The 25,926-nt window shown below is 42.9% G+C and overlaps 1 non-coding gene and 1 pseudogene across 1 annotated transcript; one reads left to right on the forward strand and one right to left on the reverse strand.

The window, feature by feature from the left end:
* Positions 1-269: 269 nt before the first annotated feature.
* Positions 270-25,324, reverse strand: LOC105870043 (uncharacterized). Its single transcript, XR_012923242.1, has 5 exons — positions 24,261-25,324; positions 13,115-13,247; positions 3,747-3,853; positions 1,352-1,461; positions 270-930 (listed from the first exon to the last, which is right to left on the reverse strand). It is a non-coding gene; the product is annotated as an uncharacterized LOC105870043 (transcript).
* On the forward strand, positions 16,391-17,599 carry LOC105870092 (translationally-controlled tumor protein-like; annotated as a pseudogene).
* Positions 25,325-25,926: the final 602 nt, after the last annotated feature.

Here is a 25,926-nt window from a genome sequence, read left to right on the forward strand (position 1 = left end):
CATCTTCCCAGTGTGGCAGAGTGATTAGAAGTTTCCTCATTTGGGGGAAACCCTCGTTTTTAGGAATGTTATCTTGTTAACTTTTAGGAAGTTATTACTTCCAAACATTCTTATTGTTCCTAACTCTAGGTATATTTATGAAAGAAAATACTTTCTTTTTTTATTTTATTTTTTTTATTTCATAGCATTACAGGGATACAAATGCTTTGGTTACATAAATTGCCTTTGCACTGCCCTACAAGCATGCCCATCCCCCAGACAGCATGCACCACATCCCTTAGGTGTGGATTTACCCATCCCCTTCTCCCCCATCCCACCCGCCTGACACCCTATGAATGTTGCTTCCCATTTGTGCACATTAATGTTGATCAATTTGTACCAATTAATTGGTACATGTGGTGTTTGTTTTTCCATTCTTATGATACTTCCCTTAGAAGAATGGGCTCCAGCTCCATCCAGGATAATACAGGAGGTATTAGTTCACCATTTTTTTTTTTTTATGGCTGAGTAGAGCTCCATGGTATACATATACCACATTTTATTAATCCACTCATAGACTGATGGGCACTTGGATTGTTTCCACATCTTTGCAATTGTAAATTGTGCTGCTATAAACATTCGAGTGCAGACTTTCTTTCTTTTTTATATAAAGAATATGACTTCTTTCAAATTACAGATTTCACATGCAGGAGAGAGGAAGCCCCAGAGAAGAACCACATGTCTTGTAAAACTCATGTTTTAGAAAATGACAAGTGTGATACGATCAATACTACTCTGAACCCTCTTAAAATAGTCTTATCAAATTTTAGAATTTGAAAGGGGCTTGGTTACAGTAAAAAACATCATTACAGAACAAGCAATATTTTTACAGGTGTGCTGCTTGGCTGTGGAAACAGATGTCGTCCATGGCATCCACATTCAGTTTTTAGACTGTGAAATAATGAACAGGAAATCATAAATTTAAAGAAAGAAATTTCGGCTTCATACAATATACAATAAACATAGGTAAAGCATTTCCTCTAAGAGGTAGCATAGGCTTCATAAAAGAGTTCAGGTAAATTCCCTTTTTCAAATCCTCAGTAGGCTAGCAGCAACTAGGATTTGGGTGTGTGTGGGGGAGTTGAAGGGAGGTAGGGTCTGCCCTAATAACTGTGCTGTTCTCTTACTGCGTGTTTCTTGGTACAATCATCATCCATCAGAATGGAATCATGGGTTGGGCAAATGTGACCTAGAACCTAAATCCTCATGCACTCGCAGCTGACTGCAAGGTCTACCCCAACCTGAGTGCCCAGGGTCCATACAGCTTCCCCTGGTGGCCACTACTCACAGACACAGACACCCAAGAACATACCTTTTTCTTTTTACGGGTGTTGTTAGATTTCTTGCTATTTTCCCAAATAGATCTGAAGGTGTCTGAAGAGATCTGGGGAGTGACTGTGATTTTTAAGATTGGTAGTTTACCTGAATGGGGGAAGAACATACTCATAAATGGGTAGGATATTTCATAGCTCCACCAGATGGACTGGGTCTTGGGCTTCTAAGGGAAGCATTCCCCACATTCTTATTAGCTGGGTAACTTTCCTCTCGCCTGATACCCTTCCCCTGTATCTTCTTGTTGTGAGGGATCACGACAATTGCTTTACTCCTGAAAGAACTTCCCATACTTGTCATTTCTTTCCCATTCCCACTGTCATATCTTTTACCTGGATGACAGAGTATACTGAAAGAAATAAGTAAACAATGAATAAATGAAATGGTCCTGAAGTATGCTGTTTCCTTTTTAGTGAAAAAACAACCCTGTAAGATGTGTACAACAGCTTGTCTTTTTGTTATCTTTTTCTTTTTTTAAAAGAAAGAAGGTTGCTGATGTTTCTGAGCAAGGTTTCATTGTGCTTATTCCATCATCAAGGGTAGGTCGTTAAGAACTTCTTGGTAGGCAAACAAGTGACCTCAGGCTGTTAATTTGGATTTCATGAACAAATTAGAATGAGAATTTGAATTAGAAATTAGCTCATTAACATGCAAGTGGTAAGAACACAGAAATAATTAATGGAAGATCATTAGTTCTATAATCAGTGATATTACTAACTGCTTTTAATGTTTACAATGATGCCGTTAGGGCTAAATGGCAAGAGATTTTCCCTACAGAATCCAACCAGTGAACCTTGTTTTGACGATTCTTCCTTGGTGTTCAAATGAACAATCTGCTTGAAGTGCTCTGGGTGCATTAAGGCTACTCATGATGTATACTATTGTATTTGAAAATATAATTTCTTGAACTATAAATTACTTTTTAATGCTTTTTAAATGAATATTTGTATTTCTAGGTGGGTATTTCACAATTATCTTCTCATTTATGCAAATTAAAACATTTACTAAGCATGTGTGATGTTTTCCAGCTTCAAATACACTCAGTGATAATCATTTTCCATCAAGTCCTTTGAGACTGAACATCATTAGCATTCATTACAGCAATGGCCAGAAAGCTGCCTGCAGTCTCATAATGTCTTGTGTCACAGTGTATAATGAAAAAGTTACTGCGGTGCCAGGAAAAACAAAATGAAAGCATTAACCTGCTTTCAGTTTATTGAGCTTAAATTGAAACTAAATTTGAATTAAATTTAACAGGATAATTATGTTGAATCTGAATTTAATTCTAATGGAATAGGAAGTAGATGTTCTAATTCTCTAAAATAAAGGGATAATTTAAAAATCTTGGTATCACTCGATTGGCTGTTAAAAAATGCTATAGTTTTAGTTTAAAAAATAGCAACATAATAGACAGTAATATCATTATAATTCTTCTCTCAAAAACCCTGCCAGCATTAAAAGAAAAATGCAGTATATAATCATGTCACATGTCTTAGATCATTTCATTAGGGAAATGTAAAGACTGGATGCTTGTGCTACTTAATTCTCTCTTCTTGACGTGCCTGGTAACATACCAAGAGTGCGTCCCACTTTTCTCAACATTGAATTTGTATTTTCAAATCTGTTTATGAAGTGTTTCGTTGAGCTTCATTGAAAATGACATTTCTTCGCCTCCCCTGTATCAGCTGTGAGAGTAGCCATCATTAATTCTGGCCGTGCCTATTGGCAATGGAGACCAGGGGTGACCAACCTAAACCAACTCATTCTAAATGTGATTCTCTCCTTTCAAGGGGTTGCAGAATTAGAATGCTCTCCCTATGCCAATCACAATTTAACCATTCTTTGATGATCCAGAAAGCATATCATAACCTTATGAGGGCTGTTACTTGAGTTTCCCAACTGATATGTGGAGAAATCTTTGCAGGTTGGGCTGGGAGGAGAATGGAGTATGGGAGAAAGAGTTTTTTGGAGAATAAGTGAGGATGAGAGATGAGAGAGAGAGGGAAAAAACAATAGAGAAAATTTCACTTTATAAGTGTTCATTACTTAGTTTGAAGGCTGCATAGAAAATTTAAAATTTCATAAAATTTTACAAAGCATTCTTCTCTCTCTTTATGGGGGAGTGAGAGGGAGAGGACGCAGTCTGAGTGGTTTTTCTTAAAAAAAAAAAATTTTACAAAGCATCATAAAATTTCTTGAACCCTGCAAATCACTGGACCAGTTGACACAATAGTGGGCAGGCTGTGGCTGTATTCCTGGTCATCAAATAGTCCAGGCCAGTTATTTAAATGAAAAAAGTGGAGCAAGCTGTATTACAGCGTTTGGCAATGAGTGGGTGTCAGCAGAGAGAAACACATAAACCCAAAGCACTCTACCTGCCTTTCTGGCTCTCTGAGCTTCAAGTATGTCAGCAGCAGCCATTTCTCCCAGGACATTGTTTCCAAGGTCAATTTCCCTTAAGTGGGCAGAGTATTTGATCACGCTGCTCAAAGAAATGACAAAAAAAAAAAAAAAGGCTTTTGCCAAGCAAAGAAACTCCATCCAGTTATTTTAGAGAATGATCTTTCTTTTTAGATTCTCTCCATCACCCTCCCACCCCAACCCCAAGATGATACACTGACCCAATTTGAGACTGAAGACATCCTGAAGCCAGTTTTTCCCAATTTAATCTCTCTAGTTTGGATGCTTCTCCTAGGTAAATTGGTAGAATAAGGATTTTTAGTTGCCTTAAATCCACCATTTATTTACTTATTTAAAAGACATGGTGTAATATTATGCAGGACTTCCCAGTTGCTTAGATGTTACACACCTGCAAAATGTCCAAAAATTTGGAGAGACTGGCAAAGCTTTGGCAACTTCTAGTATGTCAAATAAATAACAACTCTCGCCTAGCAATACTATAAAAGAACAAATATCTTTACATAAAATTGGGAAGTGCATAGTCTCAAAATAAAGGATAGCTCTTTAAATCAAATAAATTTAGCTTTATGAAAAATAAACTGCACTGTCTTTATTTTTCTATTTTCTTTGAGGACTGTTGAAAATTCTTTAAAGTGTAGGCTTGGCACTGGCCTTCTGACTGGTCTTTGGGAATCTCTGGCATAACGAGTGGACACGGAATCTGGGTGAAGGCTTCGGCTTCCGGTCAGGTTTGACCCCTTGTCAAATCATGTAGTCATGGGCAGGCCATGTGCCCTCTCGGGTCTCGCCTTTTTCATATGTAAAACTGGCCTGAAAAGAGCTATTCTGCCTATTTCACAAGGTTGTGGTGAAATCAGAATTACATGTGAAAGTATCTTGCAAACACAATACCAATAATGCTATTATATTGAGTGCATACTTATTAAATGCATATTGTGTGCTTAGCATGGCAGGGATTAAGAGAATTTAAATACACGGCCTCTGCTCTGAAAGAAATTGTCATATAAGTATCAATAAAACAATGTGAGACTGGGCTTAGTGGCTCATGTCTATAATCCCAGCACTTTTGTGAGGCTGAGGCAGGAGGATCACTTGAGGACAGGATTTAGAGACCAGCCTGAGCAACATAGCAAGACCCCATCTCTACAAAAAATTAAAAAAATTAACCAGGAGTGGTAGTGAACACCTGTAGTCCCAGCTGCTTGGAAGGCTGAGCTAGGAGGATCGCTTGAGCCCAGGAACTTGAGGTTCCAAGTGAACTATGATCCGGCTCCTGGGTGATAGAGTGAGACCCTATCTTAATCAATCAACCAATAAAACAATAAAACAGTTTTGAGCCCTTACCACGTGCTGGGGGTATGAAATTTCAGTTAGGGTCAACATCGACTATAACACCACTCTCTTCCTTGCTGTACATATTTTCCACTGATTCAGCAGCCAGAATTCAAGGCTGGGGCTGGATGGTCCTGCCAGACTCTCTCTCTTGAGGGTCTCACTCCAAAGGAAAGTCTGTCTGGTCAGGACTTGACCAGCTTTGGTTTCCTTAACTGCCTGGCTGTGTCCAATTTCTTTGGACAAGATGGGTGAGAAGGGGAGCAGGGGGTCCACACGGAGGGCAGGAAGTGTGGAAGACAAACGTCATAATTCCACAATTCTGCATCTAGGTCAGCTCCAGAGGCCATGGATTTAACCACTGCATCATGCAGCCTCACGGGAGCTAAGCTTTGATGGGGCATTCACTATGCACCAGCTGTGCGACCAGGGCCACCCGCATGAGTCAGCACTAGTGCCCTGTACGAAGGTGCCTTCCGAGGGCGTGAGTGGGGCTGAAATCCAGCCCAGCTCTGGACCCTGAAGCACAGACCTCAAAGGGGAACTTCCTCTGACTCAGAGGTGATATCTTTATGATTTGTCTGTCAGGAGGGGCTCTTTTTCTAATTTGTACAAAGGTGCTATTCACAGTTGGTGCCCTGGGCACTATATTTAGCGCCTTACGTACATTGAACCCTATAACAATCACTTGAGTTAGACACTGTTATGATGTCCATTTTTACAAATGAGGTAAAGGGAAGCTATTTAACTTTCCTAGGGTTAAACTGCTAGTAAGTCACGGAGCAGGGCTGTGACGCCAGGCAATCTGCCTGATTCCAACATACCAAGAAAATATATGTTGCTCCCCAGTAGTTCTCAATTCTTACACTTCAGAAAAAGAAACAAAATGATTTAAATAGTTCGTGTCAGAATGAAACAACACGGGACAGGGATCCCTGGCACTGGTGCCCATCGACAGTGGTGTTCCCGCGCCCCGTCACACAGAGCCCCACACTCGGAAGGTCCCCTCGCTTGGTGTAGTGCTCTGCTACTGCCATCTTGAAATTCTTCATACTATTTGGGTAAGGGCTCACCAGTTTCCATGTTGCACTGGGTCCCCACAAATTACGTGGCCAGTTCTGCCGTCGTGACTGGTGTGTTCAGAGCTGAAGGCATCTGACGCAGGGCCAGCCTTCAGTCGCCGCACTGCTCTGCCAGCCCCTAGACCACTGCTTGCTAAGCCTGAGTGGAGGGAGGCCTGGTTCATGACCAGGGCAACCAGCCAGGCCATTTGGCTCCTGCCTTAAGCTCAAGGAAGCCACTGGCACTGGCTGTAGGGGTAGACTTATGCAGCAAAGCTGGGCCAGGCTCATCACAAGCAAAGGCCTGGCATCCCTTGTCCCCAGACTAGTTAATCTGAAGGTGGGGGATAGACCCACGTGGTACTAGGAAAAACTGAGGGGCTAATCTCGTTAGGTCTGCCAAATTTAACCTGCTCTGCTTGCTTTTGGTCACTTGGCTTTTGTTATTTTTTCCCCCATAAAGCTAAAAGCCATGCTGTTAAACACTATAACTTAACCTCCAATTGCTTCCTTAAAGATAACATTATTGTATGTCACCATGGTAATGGTCACTTAGATTGTTTTCAGGAACTGGGGGGCAGCTCCTGCCTAGTTCAAATTGGTTGAGACCACCAGCTCTCCAACTGGGCCTGTGCCAGTGCTCAAGAGGAGGCCTTTGGACGTCAGAGGGCCAAACCCTCCCCCCCCTCAGATCATGCTAACACCACCATCTCATGAACCTGTGTCCTATGAAGAGCCATGGGCCCCAGCCATGCTTGTGCACATCACTGATGACTTTATTTTTTCCCCACTGCCAATCATCTTTTCCCATGCCTTAGACTACCCCATTTCTCTAACCCATAAATATCCCTAAACTTTATCTTTGGGGAGGCGGATTTGAGAGCTGTTCTCTCTCTTCCTTGCTGGGCTGCCCTGTGAATAAATCTTTTCTCTTTTGCAAAGCACATTGTCACAGCGATTGGTTTACTACTCATGGACAGAGTGAACCTAGTTGGTATCATAAGGGTGACTAGAGCCAGCAGGTAGGCAAGTGGCTTGTGCCTCATATTCTCTATCACCAAACCTTCCCCCAACATAAATGCATATGCATAAGCTATTCCAAGTATATTCAATTAAGCAGACGCCACGAGCTGACTACACTAACAGGCTCCCAGACAATTATTCCCCTGGCTCCCCTTGCATCCACTGAGCTCCTCTTTCCTAGATATTCAGGACCCAAATGATAAAGGGAGATGAGCCACAAATGTGTTTCCTGAAATACTCCTGGAGTCTGTTTGATCGTCCTCCAACTCTCTCTACAGCTGGCTCAGAAGCGGGTCTGACAGGGCGGGCGGGGCGGCAAAGACAGTGCTCCCACTTCCAGGGCACAGCCTGTGGGCACTGCAGAGGGGTGCAGACAGAGCGCGAGTATCTGTGAAGGTGGAAATGGAGAGGGGTAGCTGTGCTTGAGGTGAGCATGCAACTCAATGCACAAGTCACATCAGAAAGTCACCAACTGCCCATGAGATGAGGTGAGGCTGAAAAGACACAGAAGTTAAATGGTTCAAAAACTATGGATGTTAAATTTGCACTAAGTTGTCATAATGAGTTCAAGTTGCTTAGGTCACTAAAGTAAGAATAGTTGAAAGGGAATGCAAAATCAAGGACAGTGGCTAAAAAATGGTCAGCAGAGGCAGGTTGTAGTCACCGTGGGGGGAGAGCCGAGAGTGGTGCAGGAAGAGTCGGGGTGAATCAGGTGGGTTGAGTGGAGAGGGGCACAGGGCGTACTCCAGGGTTCTGTGAGGGTGGGGTGCTTCCAACAAGGAAATGGCTTAGACTTTGACCAAGTAAGACCCAAGTTTAAAACTCAACTTTACCGTTACAACTCTGCATTCTGGGCAACTGATTTACCCTTGTTGAACCTTAGTTCGCTCAGCTATAAAGTGAGAATAATAACGTTTATGACTGGCGGTTGAGGTGAGGAGTAATAAAACTATATTCTTAGCATCTGTTGCATAAGAGTTGCGCTATAAAATGCAGCAGGACTTTTGCTTTTGTCCATGATAGAGTAACAGGGACTGGATTTACCTTCTACCCAAAATCAATTTAAAAAAACAGAGGAAACATATTGAACAGTGGTTTTCAGACATTGGAAAATAAGCAGCATAGGACAATGATCCCTGAGAAGGGGGAACACAGAAGTGGGCCCCGTGAGTGTGCCAGCTTACTGCCTGACGAGAGTTTCCAGCCTGCAGCATTGGGAGGAAGGGGGTGATCTGATTCTGCTGGTCTCACTGAGTTTCCGTTTTGTGCTGGCTGCCCACAAATTACGTGGCCAGTTCTGCTATCATGTCTAGTGTGTTCTGAAGATTTGGGTAGAGATGGCTAGAATTTATAGGATAGAATATTGGAGAGGAGAGGCCTTTACAGAAAAAGAGAGCTCTGTGCTTTCTGCAGTGGGCTTACCCCGAATCTTTGGTGGAGTACGAATCAGCATACACTTCTGGAGAAGTTACTAAGGGTAGGGAAGAATCACAGGACAGGAGCAGGTGGAATAGTCTCTGAAGTTTATCCAGGGCTGGAAACAGTTAAAATCCCCACCAGCCAGTGTAAAAACCTCCTAATACAGAAGGCATCAAGTAGAGTCCTAAAAAGGGTATGACCTCAGTAGTGGGACCAAATTCATCCTAGAGTAAAAGCTATTCTGGATATGTCCTAACAAAACTTTAAAGCAAACTTCAAAGGAATCCAACTCTTGCCAAGGAACTTAAATGCATTATAGAAAAAAATCCCCAAAATATTAAAAAGAATAAAAAAGGAGTTTAAAAAAATTCACCACCAGCCAGGTGCAGTGGCTCATGCCTGTAATCCTAGCACTCTGGGAGGCTGAGACAGCCGGATCGTTTGAGCTCAGGAGTTCAAGGCCAGCCTGAGCAAGAGCGAGACCCCATCTCTACTAAAAATAGAAAGAAATTAGCTGGAAAGCAAAAAATATATAGAAAAAATTAGCCGGGCATGGTAGTACATGTCTGTAGTTCCAGCTACTTGCAAGGCTGAGGCAGTAAGATCGCTTGAGCCCAGGAGTTTGAGGTTGTTGTGAGCTAGGCTGATGCCACGACACTTACTCTAGCCTGGGCAACAGAGTGAGACTCTGTCTCAAAAAAAGAAAAGAAAAGAAAAGAAAAAATTCATCATCCAGCAACATAAATTGATCATGTCTAGCCTACAATAAAAAATTACTGAAGCAGGAAAATTCAACCCAGAAGAAAAATTAATCAATTGAAACACCCCAAAAGGATACTAATAATATAAGTAGTAGTCAATGACATTAAAACATTTATTTTAAGCATACTCTATATATTCAAGAAAGTAGAGGAAAGTATGAAAACTGAAATGGAAGCTATAAAAAAGGCTAAGGTTGAACTTGTAGAGATTAAAAAGTACAATACCTGAAATAAAAAATATATTGGATAGAATTAACATAATAGTAGACATTGCAGGGGAAAAGATTAGTGAACATGAAGACATAGCAATAGAAACTATCCAAAATGAAATGCATAGCACAGTCATAGCATTGTTAAAAGAAAAAAACAAAAACAAAAACAAAATGAAATGCAGAGGAAAAACAGACTAAAAAAATTGAACATAACATTATTTACCTGTGGAATAAAATCAAGCAGCCTAACATACCTGTAATTAGAATTTCAGAAGGAAAAAGACAGGAGTGATAGAAAAAGCTACCTGAAAAATAGTGGTTGGTAAAAATTTTCTAAATTTGATAAAAACTGTAAATGCATAGATTCAAGAAGTTCAACAAACCCCAGTCAGAAGAAACAAGGAGAAAATCACACTAAGGCAGGTCATAATTAAATTGCTGAAAGACAGTGATAAAAATAAAGTTTTAAAAGCAGTCAGAGAAAAAAGAGACAAATTATATACAAAGAACAGACATAAAATGATGTGTCTTCAGAAGCAACACAAGAAGACAGTGGAGCAACTTCTTAAAAGTATTAACTGTCAACCAAGAAATCTATACCTAGCAAAAAAAAAATCTTTAAAAATATCTTTTTAAAAAATCTTAAAAATGTAAAAATCTAAAAAACAGACTTGTTAGATATATAAAACCTTGGAGAATTCATCGCTATCAGATCAGGACTATAAGAAATGTATAAAGTCAGTCTTTAAGACTGACTTTAAGAAGGATATGATATCCTTTAAGAAGGATATGATACCAGACAGAAATTTGAATATATCCACAAGAATGAAGAATGCTAGAAATAGTAAATTTGTGAATAAATATAAAAGACTACCACCTTATTAAAAATGTAACAATATATAATGCAAATGTAATAATATATTATGGGACTTATAACATTTGTAAAAGTTAAATATATTACAATGAAAGCACAACAATGTGAGGGAAATGAAAGTATACTACTTATAAGATTTTTATACTATAAGTGAAGTAGTGTAATATTATTTGAAGATAGACTGTAACAAGTTAAAAATGAATGTTGTAAACACTAGGGCATCCACTAAAAAAAAAAAAAAAAAACAGGTATAACTAATGAGTCAATAAAGGAGATAAAAATGGAATTACAAACATTACTCAATCCAAAAACAAGCAGAAGACTATTTTAAAAAGAAACAAAAAACAGATAATAATAGAAAAAAATGACATGATAGTAAATTAAAAACCCAACCACACTGATAATCACATTGAATGTAATGGTCTAAACAATTAAAAGACAGGTTGTCAAATGGATAAAATAGAAGTCTCAACTAAATGCTCTCTATAAGAAATCCAATTTGAATATAAAAACACAGGATAAAAGTAAAAGGATGAAGACAGATATGTTATGCTAATATATATATATTTTAAGACAGTGTCACTCTGATGCCCTGGGTAGAGTGCCATGGCATCGTTGTAGCTCACTGCAACTTCAAAGTCCTGGGCTTAAGCAATCCTCCTGCCTCAGCCTCCTTAGTAGCTGGGACTACAGGTACATGCCACACTTGGCTAATTTTTCTTTTTTAAAATTTTATTATTTTTTATTTATTTTATTTTATTTTTTTAATTTCGGCATATTATGGGGGTACAGATTTTAAGATTTCAATAAATGCCCATTGCCCCTCCCCCCACAAGTCTGAGTCTCCAGCATGACCATCCCCCAGATGGTGCACATCTCACTCATTATGTATGTATATACCTGCCCCCCTCCCTAATTTTTCTACTTTTAGTAGAGATGGGTCTTGCTCTTGCTCAAGCTGGTCTGGAAATTATCAATAACAAATTATCAATATCAAGAGTGAAAAAGGAGACATCACTAGAGATCTGATATAAAATAATCATAAGGAAATATTAGGAATAACTTTATGCCTATAAATTTGACAACTTAGTTGAAACAAATTCCTTAAAAGACAAACTACTAGAGCTTTACCCAAGATAAAATAGCCAGAATAGCCCTATATCCATTAACAAAAAGGAGTTTGTAGTTACAAGTCTTTCCATAAAGCTCTAGGTTCGGAGGTTATCACTGATATATCTACTGAACATTTGAGGATGAAATAATGCCAATGCTACACAAATTATTTCATAAAATAGAAGAAGAGATAACACTTCCTAGCAAACTCATTCTGTAAGGCCAGAATTATCCTGATTCTAATACCAAAGACATTATAAGAAAAGGATAGACTAATATACCTCATGAACATGGATGCAAAAATCCTTAACAAAATGTTAGCAATATACTAAAAGGATAATATATCAGCAGTATATTAGAAAGGTAATAAAATGAAGTTTATTAATAAAATTGTTATAGAAAAAGCAAAACTACCCAAGTTGGAAATCTCCCCATCCTTCCTGAATAGGGAAGTAATGTACATTAAAGAGGGAATCTTTTTCTTCTAGAAAAAGAAATAGCCGTCCATCCTCCAGCCGCAAGCCCTGGCTGTGTTCTGTGACTCTTGATTGTCACATGGTGCTGTCACTACCGACTGCCTGAGACGGCATAGCCTGGAGCCTTCTCCGCACGGGACATTTTTCCTGCAGCAGCTGCAAACTCTGACTTGTGGCTCAGCTCACTGGGGGTGTAGATTCAGTAGAGCTGGACAGGGAGATGCCTAAGGTTGTCAGGATAAACATGGAAAGGAAATATTCTGCTTTCCAGATGCTTTTGAGAACAGCTGCATCTTTCTGCCTGAAGAGGCTGGGACAACTTTGTAATCAAACACGAAACAGTGTTTACTCCCAAGTAGGCTGCCTTTCTTCCTCAGGTCACCTCGCTTATATTTTACATTATATCCTGACTTTAGGGAAGAAAAATCTGGAGGTCACACCTCCTGTCTTTCCTCAGTTGCAAACTTTCTTTCCTTTTTTTTTTTTTTTTTTTTTGAGACAGAATCTCACTCTGTTGCCCAGGCTAGAGTGCCGTGGCGTCAGCCTAGCTCACAGCAACCTCAAACTCCTGGGCTTGGGTGATCCTCCTGCCTCAGCCTCCCGAGTAGCTGGGACTACAGGCATGTGCCGCCATGCCTGGCTAATATTTTCTCTATATAATTTTAGTTGTCCAGCTAATTTCTTTCTTTCTATTTTTAGGAGAGACGGGGTCTCATTCTTGCTCAGAGCTGGTCTTGAACTCCTGAGCTCAAACAATCTTCCCGCCTCAGCCTCCCAGAGTGCTAGGATTATAGGTGTGAGCCACTGTGCCTGGCTGCAGATTTCTTAAAATGCAGCTTCTAGTGGAGTCTTTGAGACCCCGTTATGGGTTCACACACGACTGCCATGTCAGGTACCAAGACTAAGGTGGGTCACTGCTTCCCTCTCAGGGCTGAAAAACCTCACCGGAAACTGCTAAAAAGCTGCGATTACAAATCATTGTCTCCATGGTTTAATTCAAACACTAATTTTTGGAAGGTGAACAAATAAAACCTCTTACTCTGCTACTCACCGTGTTAAAATTTGAGTGAATTCCAACAAGTCATTTTCTCCTCTTCCTTTTCCATCTATACCATTATCTGCCAAGTGCAACTTCTCCAGCCAAGGACCAGCTTCACTCAGACCTTTACTCTTCTTCTTGACTCCTGCAAGAGAATCAGGGTACTTTGTTATTTTTAAAGAAGAGTTCCCCTGTTTATCACAAGCTGATTTTATTTTCTTAAGATGGTGCTTATTGGACTTGTGTGAGCAGATGCATTCTGCAATGTAGCCAAGGAGATACTGCAAAAATGATTTAAAAGTCCTCATTTTGTGCTTGGTACATTCTTTGTTCTCTACAACAGGAAGCCCAACATTGCTCTGCATGAGAGGAAATTCCATCTAAGATTTAGATTGTCCCATTTACTTTCACTAACGAGGGAAATTGATGTTTCTAGAAATTTCTTGGTAGAAGATGAATGAGTTGTCTGCTGATCCTGGGGAGGGGACAGCCCGTATAAGGGGATGCATTCTTTACAGGGGCCTGAAAAGTGAGCTCTGGAAGTTTGAAGGAGAAAGGACCATCTTGTCTCCGTAGACTTCATGACTTGAGGTCAGGGGTCCTGGGGTCTGGTTCACCCTCATCAGTCTGTGCAGCTTTTATAAAGTCCGTTGTCACAGCTGTGCAGCAGCATCATGCACATGTTTAATGTGTACCAGTTCGAGTGTAGGAGTTTGGCAAAGAGAAAAACAGGAAGGGGACGGAGTAAGAGAAATAGCTGTGGCAGTAATGCGGGCTCCTCCACTTAGTAGACGTGAAATGGGAGATCTTGAGCTCCAGCCCCAAAGCCAAGTTGCTTCCAGGGGCTTCCAAATGTTGACAGTTAAATGCACACCCTGAGCACTAGCCAGACACTTCATTCGGTGCCCCGCTGAAGAGAGAGCAGGTGATCTGTTCCAAAGTTGGGGAAGAAACTGTGTGAAGCTTAGAGATAATATGTCCATATGTTGCACTGTGTGGGCAATTTAAGGGATTTTAAAGGCTCATTTAACTAAATTTTACTAAATATACACTAATTTTGGTCAACATGATGACTTGAGAGCCTAACCCCAGGGCTAGACAAGACTTGGATTTATTCAGCATTTGACAAATATTTTTGAGCTCCTATGATGTGTCAGGCACTGGTCTGGGCCCTGGGGCTCCAAGAGGGAACAAAAGAGACAAAAATCCTGCCCTTATGAAGCTGATGTTAAGGGAATGTCCACTAGTGTGTAGGAAGACCAAGAAAGAGAGAAGAGTCAGTGACGATCAAGTATAAAGTTTCCAATCCTTAAAAGAAAACTGACTTTTTAGGGAAAGAAGGTAAATTTGGACATCGGGCCATCCTAGGTTAACAGTTGAAAAAAAGGAAAAAGTATAATTTTTTTTTTTTTAAAGAAGTTCCACTGGTTTTTTTTGGATATGAATCTAATTTGCTGGATTGATGGATGAGATAGACAGGACTTATTTCCTTCAGAACACAGGTGCAGGGGTGAAAACTGGCCCACCCTTTGGTTTTACTGGGGATAAGCCTGTCTTTGTTCAATCTCGTTTGTCCTTGCGTCCAGGGTATGTGACAGCAAATGTCAGCTGTCATGAATGATGTAACAGTGTTATACTATTCATACTAGAACAGCATCTGGCACATGGTGGGTGTTTAATAATTGTTTGTTGAATAAATGAATCAATGACTAGTAGAGTGTAAAGTGCAATTGTATCACAGAAACTTTTATGTCGCTGTTCATTGTTTTTCCAAGTACAATGTCGCTAATGATGCCTTGACTCATGAACATGAATGGAATATAATTTTCCTATTTATAAAATCTCTTCACAAACATAAATGCCTTTGGAAAGTTGAGCTGACTGCCCAGAATGATTAATGATGTGGACACTGATCACATGTGGCACTGATTTCTTTTTGCCCCCTTCCGGCATGCCAGAAAGCAGCAGCGGCCAACAGGACAAGGCTTTAGGCCAAAGGCTAAATTCCTTTACTGCTGCTCAGTGTTACAAGGAAAGAAACCTTCTCAGCCAATCTACACCCCTAGCTGAGCCAGCGTGGCTAAAATGGGCCGTTGGAGAGGAACGATGCTTCCGGGCCTGCGATTGGCCTGGTACAACTTGCACACCCTTGGGAAAAACAATCCAAATGTCCCCCTAGCTGATGGTAAGATAGGTGACAATGTTATCTTTGCCCATGAAAAATAAGCAGTTTGGAAAATGATGGTGTAAACAACTCTCCAGAATGTGGCCGCTAGCGAGTCCTAGAGCCCCTCTTGGAAGGCAGGAAGGGGCACGCTGCTCAGCACACGGATTCTCTGCTCCAGGACTTTAACCGAAGTTTAAGCAAAACTAAATTCTTCTCTCAGGGTTGAAAGCAAATTCCTTGGTATAAGGGTGAGTACATGCTCAGGCCCGGGTAGTACTTGACTCACTCCAGCTATATTCACCCCAACCCATTTTTACCTATTCTTACATTTCTGTACAAATGTTTACTAAAACAAAAACATGCTCACCAACAATGACCACTTTAATTTACTCTCTGTCTCAAAGAACTTAGCAGTGACAAGGCTATGCCTAGATGTGCCTAAGAGGCAGGGTGATGTAGTAAAATTCATAAAATCCCCAGGTTTAAAACCTCCCTCTGGAAAGTGCTGTGCAACTTCTCGGAAAGTCACTTAACTTCCCTGAACCCAAATTTCCTCGCTGGTAAAATAAAGATCATAATGCTCATTTCGTAGAAGCATTGTAGGGACTGACTGGGAAGCACTGTGAAATAACAGTGTTAGGGGCCCTTAGTACACAGTGTTAGTGGCTTGCTTCCCAGAGTCACCTCTGGACTTCGTAAGTCCTGCAACACCAGGGTAGGAGCAACCTCCCTTCCACCACTGCCTCCCCGATGATCAGACATATATTCCTGACGCCGGCAAGCCTTGCCTGGAAGCCACTCTACAGACCCAGTATGGACCTCTGCCCCCCCTGTTTTCTCTCTGGTTAATTGCCAGACTTCGCCAGGCGTCCCTGACTTCAGAATCTTTCTTACCACTCCCATTGATCTGGCTACTAGATCCTGTCAATTCTCTTTCCTAAATATATCTATACTCTGTCTTTCCATCACCACAGCCTCAGGTCTCCACTTTATCTTCTCTTGCTTGAACTAGAGTGAAAGAATCCTGCTTGTCCGCTGGCTCTCTGCTCAAGGAGGACGCTCTCTGCCCCCACCCCCAGCACGGCTCCAGGCTCCTGCGCCAGCTCCCTGCGGCTACCATCATGATTATCTACCGGGATCTCACCAGCCATGGCGAAATGTTCTGCGACATTTACGTGATCTTGGAGACTGCAAATGGGCTGTGTCTGGGGGTGGAGGGGAAGATGGTCCATAGGACAGAGGGTAACATTGATGAGCCACTCACTGGTGGAAATGCCACTGCTGAGGGCCCCCAGGGTGAAGGTGCTAGAGTGCAGTAAACACCGGTATTGATATTGTCATGAACCATCCACTTGCAGGAAACCAGCGACACAAAAGAAGCCTACGAGGAGCGCGTCAAAGTTCACATGAATCAACCAAAGGCAAACTTGAGGAACAGAGACCAGAAAGAGTAAAACCTTTAATGACAGGGGCTGTAGAACACATCAAGCACATCGTTATTAATTTCAAAATCCCTCCCCATTCTTTTTTTTTTTTTTTTTTTTTTTTTGAGACAGAGTCTCACTTTGTTGCCCAGGCTAGAGTGAGTGCTGTGGCGTCAGCCTAGCCTACAGCAACCTCAAACTCCTGGGCTCAAGCAATCCTACTACCTCAGCCTCCCGAGTAGCTGGGACTACAGGCATGCACCACCATGTCTGGCTAATTTTTTGTATATATATTTTTAGTTGGTCAATTAATTTCTTTCTATTTATAGTAGAGACAGGGTCTCGCTCTTGCTCAGGCTGGTGTCGAACTCCTGACCTTGAGCAATCCTCCCGCTCGGCCTCCCAGAGTGCTAGGATTACAGGTGTGAGCCACCGCGCCTGGCCCCTACCCATTCTTTTTTTTTTGAGACAGAGTCTCACTTTGTTGCCCAGGCTAGAGTGAGTGCCGTGGCGTCAGCCTGGCTCACAGCAACCTCAAACTCCTGGGCTCAGCGATCCTACTGCCTCAGCCTCCCGAGTAGCTGGGACTACAGGCATGCGCCACCATGCCCGGCTAATTTTTTGTATATATATTTTTAGTTGGTCAATTAGTTTCTTTCTATTTTTGGTAGAGACGGGGTCTCGCTCAGGCTGGTTTCGAACTCCTGACCTTGAGCGATCCGCCCGCCTCGGCCTCCCAAAGTGCTAGGATTACAGGCGTGAGCCACCGCGCCCTGCCTCCTACCCATTCTTTATTGGTGAAAACACAGTTCGGGTGGTGTGGCTGCCCTACTGGACTACCGAGAGGATGGTGCGACTGCAGGTACAATTTTCCTTAAGGATGGCTTAGAAATGGAAAGATGTTAACAAATTCAGCAATTACTTTGGACCTATCACCCGCCATCATAATTGCTGCTGCTTGTCATCCACATACATCCAGACTTAAGACAAATAGGGCTGGTGTCATCTTGAGCTCTTCATTTATTTTGACTGTGATGTATTTGGAGGAGAGACATTGTTTTTAAAGAACGTGGCATGAAGGTTGTCCAAAAATAAAACGAATTTAAACTAAAAAAAAAAAAAAAAGTCCTCCTAGTCTCACATTGTCCAGATGTTTCTTTCTCTAAAGCATATTCTGCAAAGCTGCCCAAGATACTTTTGAAAAACACAGCCCTCACTATGTCATTGTCATGCTTCAAAACCATCAAGGCTCACCCTTTGTACACAGGAGAAATCTAACTCCCTAACTCAGCATTCATGGCTTTTGGCCATGTGGGTGCACTGGGCTCTTCAGCCACATCTCCAGCCGCTTTCCCGCCGACTACTCTGTGCTGAACATCAGACTTCCCGCTTGCCTAACACGCCAGGCACTTTCCTGCCCTGAGCCTTCCCTTACCCAGCTGACGAACCTCTTCTCATTCCTTCCAGAGAGAGCTCTCTTTCCCATGTAGGCCAGTTCCCAAAGGTCAAGTGTAAATTTTCATGGAAACAACATTCCCCCAGGGAGGTTCCCCATCTCTCTCACTCCCTGGCCCTTCCTGGGACCACCGGAGCAGGAGGGCCTCCTACATTCTGGCGGACGTCAGAGTGCTCTGCTTAACCGCTACTCACGTGTTCGTCTGTGGATGCCAGGCCCTGGTAGGACCTTCTCTTTGTGGTTGAATTTTTTTTTAAAGCTTGTTAAAAATAGCATCTTTCCATTGACAAGGAACATGTGTAATTTCCTGTGTAATTCCCAGTTTTATAAACAGAACATAAAGTCTGTTTGCTTGATTATAGGACTTAAGCAAAATGTACTTAGAGTTGGATGATTCACACCTTGGACCCTGGAACCTTTCTATAAAGATTTCCATTGTTTAGCTATCACCCCAGGATGAAACCCCAAATAAAATTATTTCAGGATTTTAACTGGTGACTTCCTGTTTTGGAATTAATAAAGCCGTTTTGAAGATTACATCTTGACTTTTGAACTTGGCTCTTGCATTCCTTACTGCTGCTGGCATTTCTGTGGACTGTGGCTAAGATATAAGCAACAATGCCTTATTTGGGGAAGTGTATTTGCCACTTGGGTGGCATGGTACTGTCATAAAAGTCAGACCCAGCGCAAGCTTGTGGATGGACGATTTTATGGTTGGATTTTGCCCCCTGTACATGCCTAAGTCATGTACTTGCCCTCCCTGTCTGAAATCCTCCAGAAGTGAAACAGTCCTGGAGATTATCATCTGGGGCTTGGAGTGGGAGTGGAACAGGTCCAGGTGACAGGGTACTGCTGAGTCCTCACTGGGTCTTTTGGGGCCTGAGGCAGCAGGCATGACTGGCTGAATGGGGCTCAGGGAAACCATCTTATCTGCAGATAACCAACTTATCTTATCCTGAGGACCTTTCAGTGGCTTTTGGTCTTCTGGTTCTTTCTGGACCTCACCAGTTTGTGACTAGGCACAGACCAAGCCAGACATCATGCACTTGAGGGCTGATGGAGCTCCAGGCCCAGCGTTCCCCACTTCCTAGATCCCCATGATTCAGAGAGCCCTGGGGTTCAGAATGGGCCCAGCTGAGCACGGAGGAGACAGAAAAGCCCAAACAGAAATGGGTCTGGGTCCTGTCTGTTCTGTGGTTTCTAGGGCAGAGTAGAGGCATCTAGGAGCCTCAGCCTGCCCTCTGATTTTCTTCAATGAGCAAAATAAATCGAGACCAGCCAATGTGATTTTTTTAAAGTCTAAAATAATGGTTCTCAAAGTATGATCCCTGGACCAACAGCATCAGCCTCTTGGAACTTGATAGAAATGTGCATTTTTTAGCCTTACCTCAGACTTACTGGGTTCCCAGAGATCTGTGTTTTAAGAAGCTCCCTGGGTGCCCCTGAAACTGCTCCAGTTTGAGAACCACTGGTCTCATGGTTCTGCATATTCAGCGGTGCTCTGGGCTAGACTGGTTTGGACAAACACGTCTAACTTCCGCAGGCATAGAAATGGGATACTTTCTGCTTCTGTCAACTTCTCAATGGTTGCTCAACGTAAAGTTGTAAAGGTCTTCTAATTATTACTCCAAATGAGTGGAGTAATAAGGGGGTGTCAGGCTTCTGAACGGGCATTTTGACTCATATGGCATTGTGGGGACAACTTTCCAAGCAGCAGGCCAAAAGCCTCCTGTCCACGACGGGAACGCGCATAAAAATAGTTTGGCTGTTTCCAATTAGGACCAAATGGAAACCATCTGGACTCCTCACCCAGGAGGTTGATGTAAATCAGCTCAATCTGACCCTTTATTTTTAAACAAATAGAACTCTTCTACCAAGACCAAACTCACTCCCCAAACAAACACCTTATGACTGCAAAAGCAATTGTCCAATGCAGGAAGCTGTTTTTTAATTTCCTTTGTGAACTCTGGAAAGCATGACAGGAAACTATGCAATAAATATGTATTAGACGCAAAGTTGCTTCTATTGTTTGAGGCAAAGGATTCCTTGGGAGACAAAAGACCTTCACGACTCCCATTGTCTACTGGGTTCAGTCCAGACTCTTGACCTGACATGCAAAGTCCTCCCTACCTCATGCCAGGGCCACCCTCCCCACATCCTCTTGTTCTGGCTGAACGTGTGGTTCATGGCTTGCATTGTGAGTGTCCTTCTTCCTCACGTAAGTCCTTCTTTTCTTTCCTCACCAGGCCTGCTCGTTCACAAAGCCTTCTCCCCAGGTGCACCCCTGGGGGAGAACAGCCTTCTCTGAACCCAGTGTCCATGTTTGGCCCTTGCAGGTGCCACCCTGTGTGGCTGTTTGTTGCACAGGTGCACAGCCCATCTCTAAATTACATTCAGAGGCCCCTTGTCATGGGTTGAACTGTGCCCCCTTTGGAAAATTCATACCTTGAAGTCCTAACCCCAATAGCCAGAAGGTGAGCTCATGTGGAAGTAGGATTGTTGTAGATACGGTTAGTTAAGATGAGGTCATAGTGGAATAGGGTGGGCTCCCAAGCCAATACGACTGGTGTCCTTATAAAAAGGGGAAATATGGACACAGGGAGAACGCCATGTGAACACAAAGGCAAAGATTGGGGCAATGCATCTACAATCCAAAGAACACCAAAGATTGCCCGCAGACCACCGTAAGGTGTGAGAAAGGCATGAACAGACTCTTCCTCACAGCCCTCTGGAGGAACCAATCCTGCCAACACCTTGACTTCATGAGTTCCAGCCTCCAGAACTATGAGGCAGTGTTGTGTAAGCCACCCGGCCTATGCTACTTTGTTTTATGGCAGCCAGAACAGACTAATACAACCCTTGAGGCAGCTGCAGTGACCAGAAGATAAGTCTTTGGGGCAGAGACCACGGATATTCTGCTACATCCCTCACATACCAGCCCAGAACGGGCCGTGAGAAATTTTACCCCATCAATGCCGACTGAAAGAATGGCCACAGGCAACCTGCAATTCTTCAAGGCGTCTAACCTCTTCCCTGGAAAACTGCAAGGCACTGGACTCCCGAGGGGGCATGGTGAGAGGGTCCATATGGCTCACAAAGGTCAAAAGAAGAAAGTCTGGTGCCTTTGTGCCAGGGTTTGTTTGTTTGTTTGTTTATTTATTTTGAGACAGAGTCTCGCTTTGTTGTCCAGGCTAGAGTGAGTGCCGTGGCGTCAGCCTAGCTCACAGCAACCTCAAACTCCTGGGCTCAAGCAATCCTCCTGCCTCAGCCTCCCGAGTAGCTGGGACTACAGGCATGCGCCACCATGCCCCGCTAATTTTTTTTATATATTAGTTGGCCAATAAATTTCTTTCTATTTATAGTAGAGACGGGGTCTTGCTCCTGCTCAGGCTGACCTCGAGCAATCCTCCCGCTCGGCCTCCCAGAGTGCTAGGATTACAGGCGTGAGCCACCGCGCCCGGCCTGTGCCAGGTTTTAGTAGCTGAAAGGCATTGTTGTAATTTGGGCCTCAACATAGCTATTATTTAAAAGCTGAAGGATGAGTTGTCGTGTTGCTCTTTTTTTGACTTTTCTCTCGAACAATCCATCTTCTAAGCGCGGTTAACACCTGCAGGGCCTACAGAGATGAAGAGTGAGGGCTTGGGTGGGGGTGGCACACAGGAAGAGTCACATTCACAGAGGGCCCACAGTCAGACTCTGGTGTCATTGCCTTTTATGTGTTAGAAGAGTTGTCTTGTTAAATGTAAAGACTTCGGATATTGTGCAATTTATTTTAACCTTTGCCATTAATTCGTTTCTTTAAAAAAACAATAAATCAGGCCGGGCGCGGTGGCTCACGCCTGTAATCCTAGCTCTTGGGAGGCCGAGGCGGGCGGATTGCTCGAGGTTGGGAGTTCGAAACCATCCTGAGCGAGACCCCGTCTCTACTAAAAATAGAAAGAAATTAATTGGCCAACTAAAAATATATATACAAAAAACTAGCCGGGCATGGTGACACATGCCTGTAGTCCCAGCTACTTGGGAGGCTGAGGCAGGAGGATCGCTTGAGCCCAGGAGCTTGAGGTTGCTGTGAGCTAGGCTGACGCCACGGCACTCACTCTAGTCTGGGCAACAAAAGTGAGACTCTGTCTCAAAAAAAAAAAAAAAAAAAAAAAAACAATAAATCAGGGAGGCTTAGCAAATAGCAGTGGTCAGGGCCTCTCTCCAGCCTTGAGAAGCACTGAAGCTCCCACATCGACTTTCCTGTTTGGTCTTTCTGCAACGCCGAGCTAACCCGCAGTGTGATGCAGTTAGACACTCCATCTTTGTTCTTTTGCCAGTTGCTGTTACGTCTAGATGAAGAGTTAGAATTGGTGACCCAGCACTCCTCTGCCCTCAGGTGTCATGTAGCCAGTGCAGGGTCATCCTCTGTAGGGCCACCCGTGCTGGGAGTGGCGATCATCCTTATCCTCACGGGAACCCCGGCCAACTCCTCTGAAAGGATTTTTGGTTGAAAATATCCCCAAATGGTAACTGTCTGTTATGGACTGAATGTTTGTGTCCCCCTAAAATTCATATGTTGAAATCCTAAACCCCAACATGACGGTATTAGGTAGTGGGGCCTTTGGGAGGTGATGAGGTCATGAGGGAGTATTCCCTCATGGATGGGATTTGTGCTCTTATAGAGCCACCAGGGAGCTCTCTAGCCCTCTCTCGGGCCTGTGACAACACTGATAAAAGGTGGCTGTCTCTGAAGCAGGCCCTCACCAGACATTCGGTCGTCCAGGGCCTTCATATTGGCACTCTGCTCGAATCAGCCTCCAGAACTGTGAGAAATAAATGTTTGCTGCTTAAGCTACCCCGTCTATTGTATTCTGTTATATAGCAGCCCAAACCGATTAAGACACCACCTAAAACAAATGACAACCTAGCACGGTTCTCTCTTTTTTTTCCCCTTCTACTAGGTTTTCTAAAATCTACTAGCACTATCCAGTGGAAAGACAATATTTGCATTGACAATAGAGACAGGGTATGATAAATTTTCTCACTTTGAATTTTCCTTTGGCATTTTAGATCATAAGAATTTGTAATTTTCTTTCTTTCTTTTTCTTTTCTTTCTTTTTTTTTGAGACAGACTGTCACTCTGTTGCCCAGCTAGAGTGCCATGGCATCATCATAGCTCACTGCAGCCTCAAACTCCTGGGCTCAAGCGATCCTCCTGCCTCAGCCTCCCAGAATACTAGGATTACAGGTGTGAGCCACCACACCAGGCCAAATTTGTAATTTTCTAATTCGGTGAGACTGCATAGAGGAGATATAAGGATAATTCCAGGACGGAAAAACGACCACACAAAAACAGATTAAAATTGAAGAAGAGAAAGCCAAAGGTGACAGGCTTGATTGTAAGGGCCAGTTGCCTTTACCCAAACTAATAGTATAAAAAAACATGAAATGGACTAAAACAGAACAACACAAATTTAGTTTAGCTTCCATGACAGTTTCCCAAAACTGTTGGCGACACAACCAGTGATAATCTTGTGCTTTCTCTTTAGAATTTCAAAGCAGTGAAGCTGGCATGGAACGTAGGAGGCTGTGAGCACAGAGTCCTCATTTTGCAAAGCAGGGTGCTGAGAGCCAGGCATGAGTGGAAGGGTCAGAATAGACTTCTGGTCCCTCACACTGAGCTGGGAACCTTTAACACTCGGACAGCTTTTTACTTAGTATAACCCTGCTCTGTGGTTATGGAGTTAGTGATTTCTTAAAACTTCTTCTAAATCACTCAGTTTCTGATTTTAAGTAACAATCATAGGAGGGAAGTCTGCAAGCTAAGCGTATCAGATCCTGCTGGTTGTTAATTGCAGAAATGCTCCCAAACCAGCCTAGGCCCCACAGTCCCTTTTTTTGAATGCTGAACGCGCCAAAGACTAATTCCTCTGGTGGCCATGGCAAGGCCGTTCTGTGCTTGGTTTACATGAGGTCACGAGACATTAAGTTTTCTTTTTTCTCCACTTGAGTTTTTCTCTCTGTCTGGGGCAATTACTTAGTAGTGACAACACACAGCCCAAGAAAGGAGAAAGTGATTTAGAAGATGAAGGAAGTGGAAGAAATAGTTGAAACAACAAACAAAAATACCTTTTTTTCTCCTTTTCTTCCCTGAAGTAGTTTTCACTGTTATAGCTTCAGATGATTTTGTAATCTGGTTTAAAGTTGAACTTCCTCTCTGTCTGTCTGGTTGGAAAAAAAAGAGATTTAAAAAAAAGCAGGCTGTTTAAAGTCAAATGAATGGGTTTTTGACATACTTTGATACTGGCTATTGTTTTTATTTTATGTACACTTTGGGCACAGATACTTCTCACAAGAGAGAATTTTCTGACCTGCCCAAGATCATATTCACCTCAGTTCAGGCCTGTGGTTTCGTGTTTCTCTCCTGGAAGACAGGAGGTGAACACACGATCAAGTAGGGCCCCAGAACCATCCTGCCAGGCCTCACGTTAATTCTTCTTTACACACACAGTGGCCCTTCTATAAAAGTGGCTCCAAATCCCTAAGATTACTGAGCAGGGAAGAACACTTTTTGGCACGTGTAAAGCAATATATTAGAATATTATCGCTCTGGAGTCATTCTGGACTCTTCCTTTCTCCTGCACCCTACCAATGCATAGGAGATGGAGGAGTGCAACATCTGACCACTTCTCACACCTCCCTGCTATGACTCACCTGAGTAGGCACCTCTCTCCTGGATGCCAACAGCCTCCCACGGGTCTCCCTGCCCACCCTCTCCTCACCCCCGGGCTGTTTGCCAGATTGATTGAGGGGCTATTCTCAAACCTGAGGCCCATCAGTCATTCCTCTGCTCCTCACTAGCTAACAGGCCCTTCAGGCTCCGGCCTTACTCTCTGCACAGGCAGGCGCCCTCCTGCTGCTCCTGAGTGCAAAGGCCTTAGGGCCTGGGACAGGCACTTCCCTCTCTTCGGACAGGCAGTTTCCTCTGCCTGGAATGTTCTTCCCCACTTACTGGCAGGGCTCACTCTCTCACCTCCTGTGTCTGTACTCAGATGCCACCCGTTCAGGAGGTCTGTGCTCAACTGTCTACTTACAACCACATCCCATCCATCTTCCTTCTCCAGGTTCTCACACTCACTTACCGGGCTTTGCTTTTTCTTTTTCGATAGCGATTGCCACCCTCTAACAAACGATAGCATGCAGATGTTTATTACAACTTTAAAAAATTGTCTGATTCCCTTGCCCCCCACCACGCATGCACCTGCACAAGCACGCTGAATGCCCCTCTTCAAGCTGAGAGCTTCGTCTGTTTTATGCACTAAAATATCCCAAGCACCTAGATGAATATTTGGCGCACACACACAGACATACACACACGGACACACACAGGATGAAGGAAGGAAGGAGCATCATTATTAAGATTGCATTTATATGTTACAACAGGTAATTAAGAAAACAAACTGTCCTTGCGTGATGAGGCCTTTGGGCCCTTTGGCTGTCAGCAACAGAAAGCCACTGTGCATGACTCTGGCAGGGAGGAGAAGTTACAGGGAGGCCTGGGTGTAGCTCACAAAACAGGAGAGAAAACCAAACACTTGAGTCTTACAAAGCGGTATTCTCAAAATACTTTTGCTCTTAGGACATCCTAGAGGAATACTGAAAAGCTTATGTGCTATCTTGCACATAGTTAGGTTGGTATCTACATTTTTCATTGTAAGTTTTGCAGTTTCAAAGGATGAGATTTCTCCTCAAAGGAGAATGACAACTATTGACATTTAAAAATAAAATCTGTTAT

Source organism: Microcebus murinus, chromosome 1 (assembly GCF_040939455.1).
Source record: "Microcebus murinus isolate Inina chromosome 1, M.murinus_Inina_mat1.0, whole genome shotgun sequence".
Lineage (NCBI taxonomy): Eukaryota > Metazoa > Chordata > Mammalia > Primates > Cheirogaleidae > Microcebus > Microcebus murinus.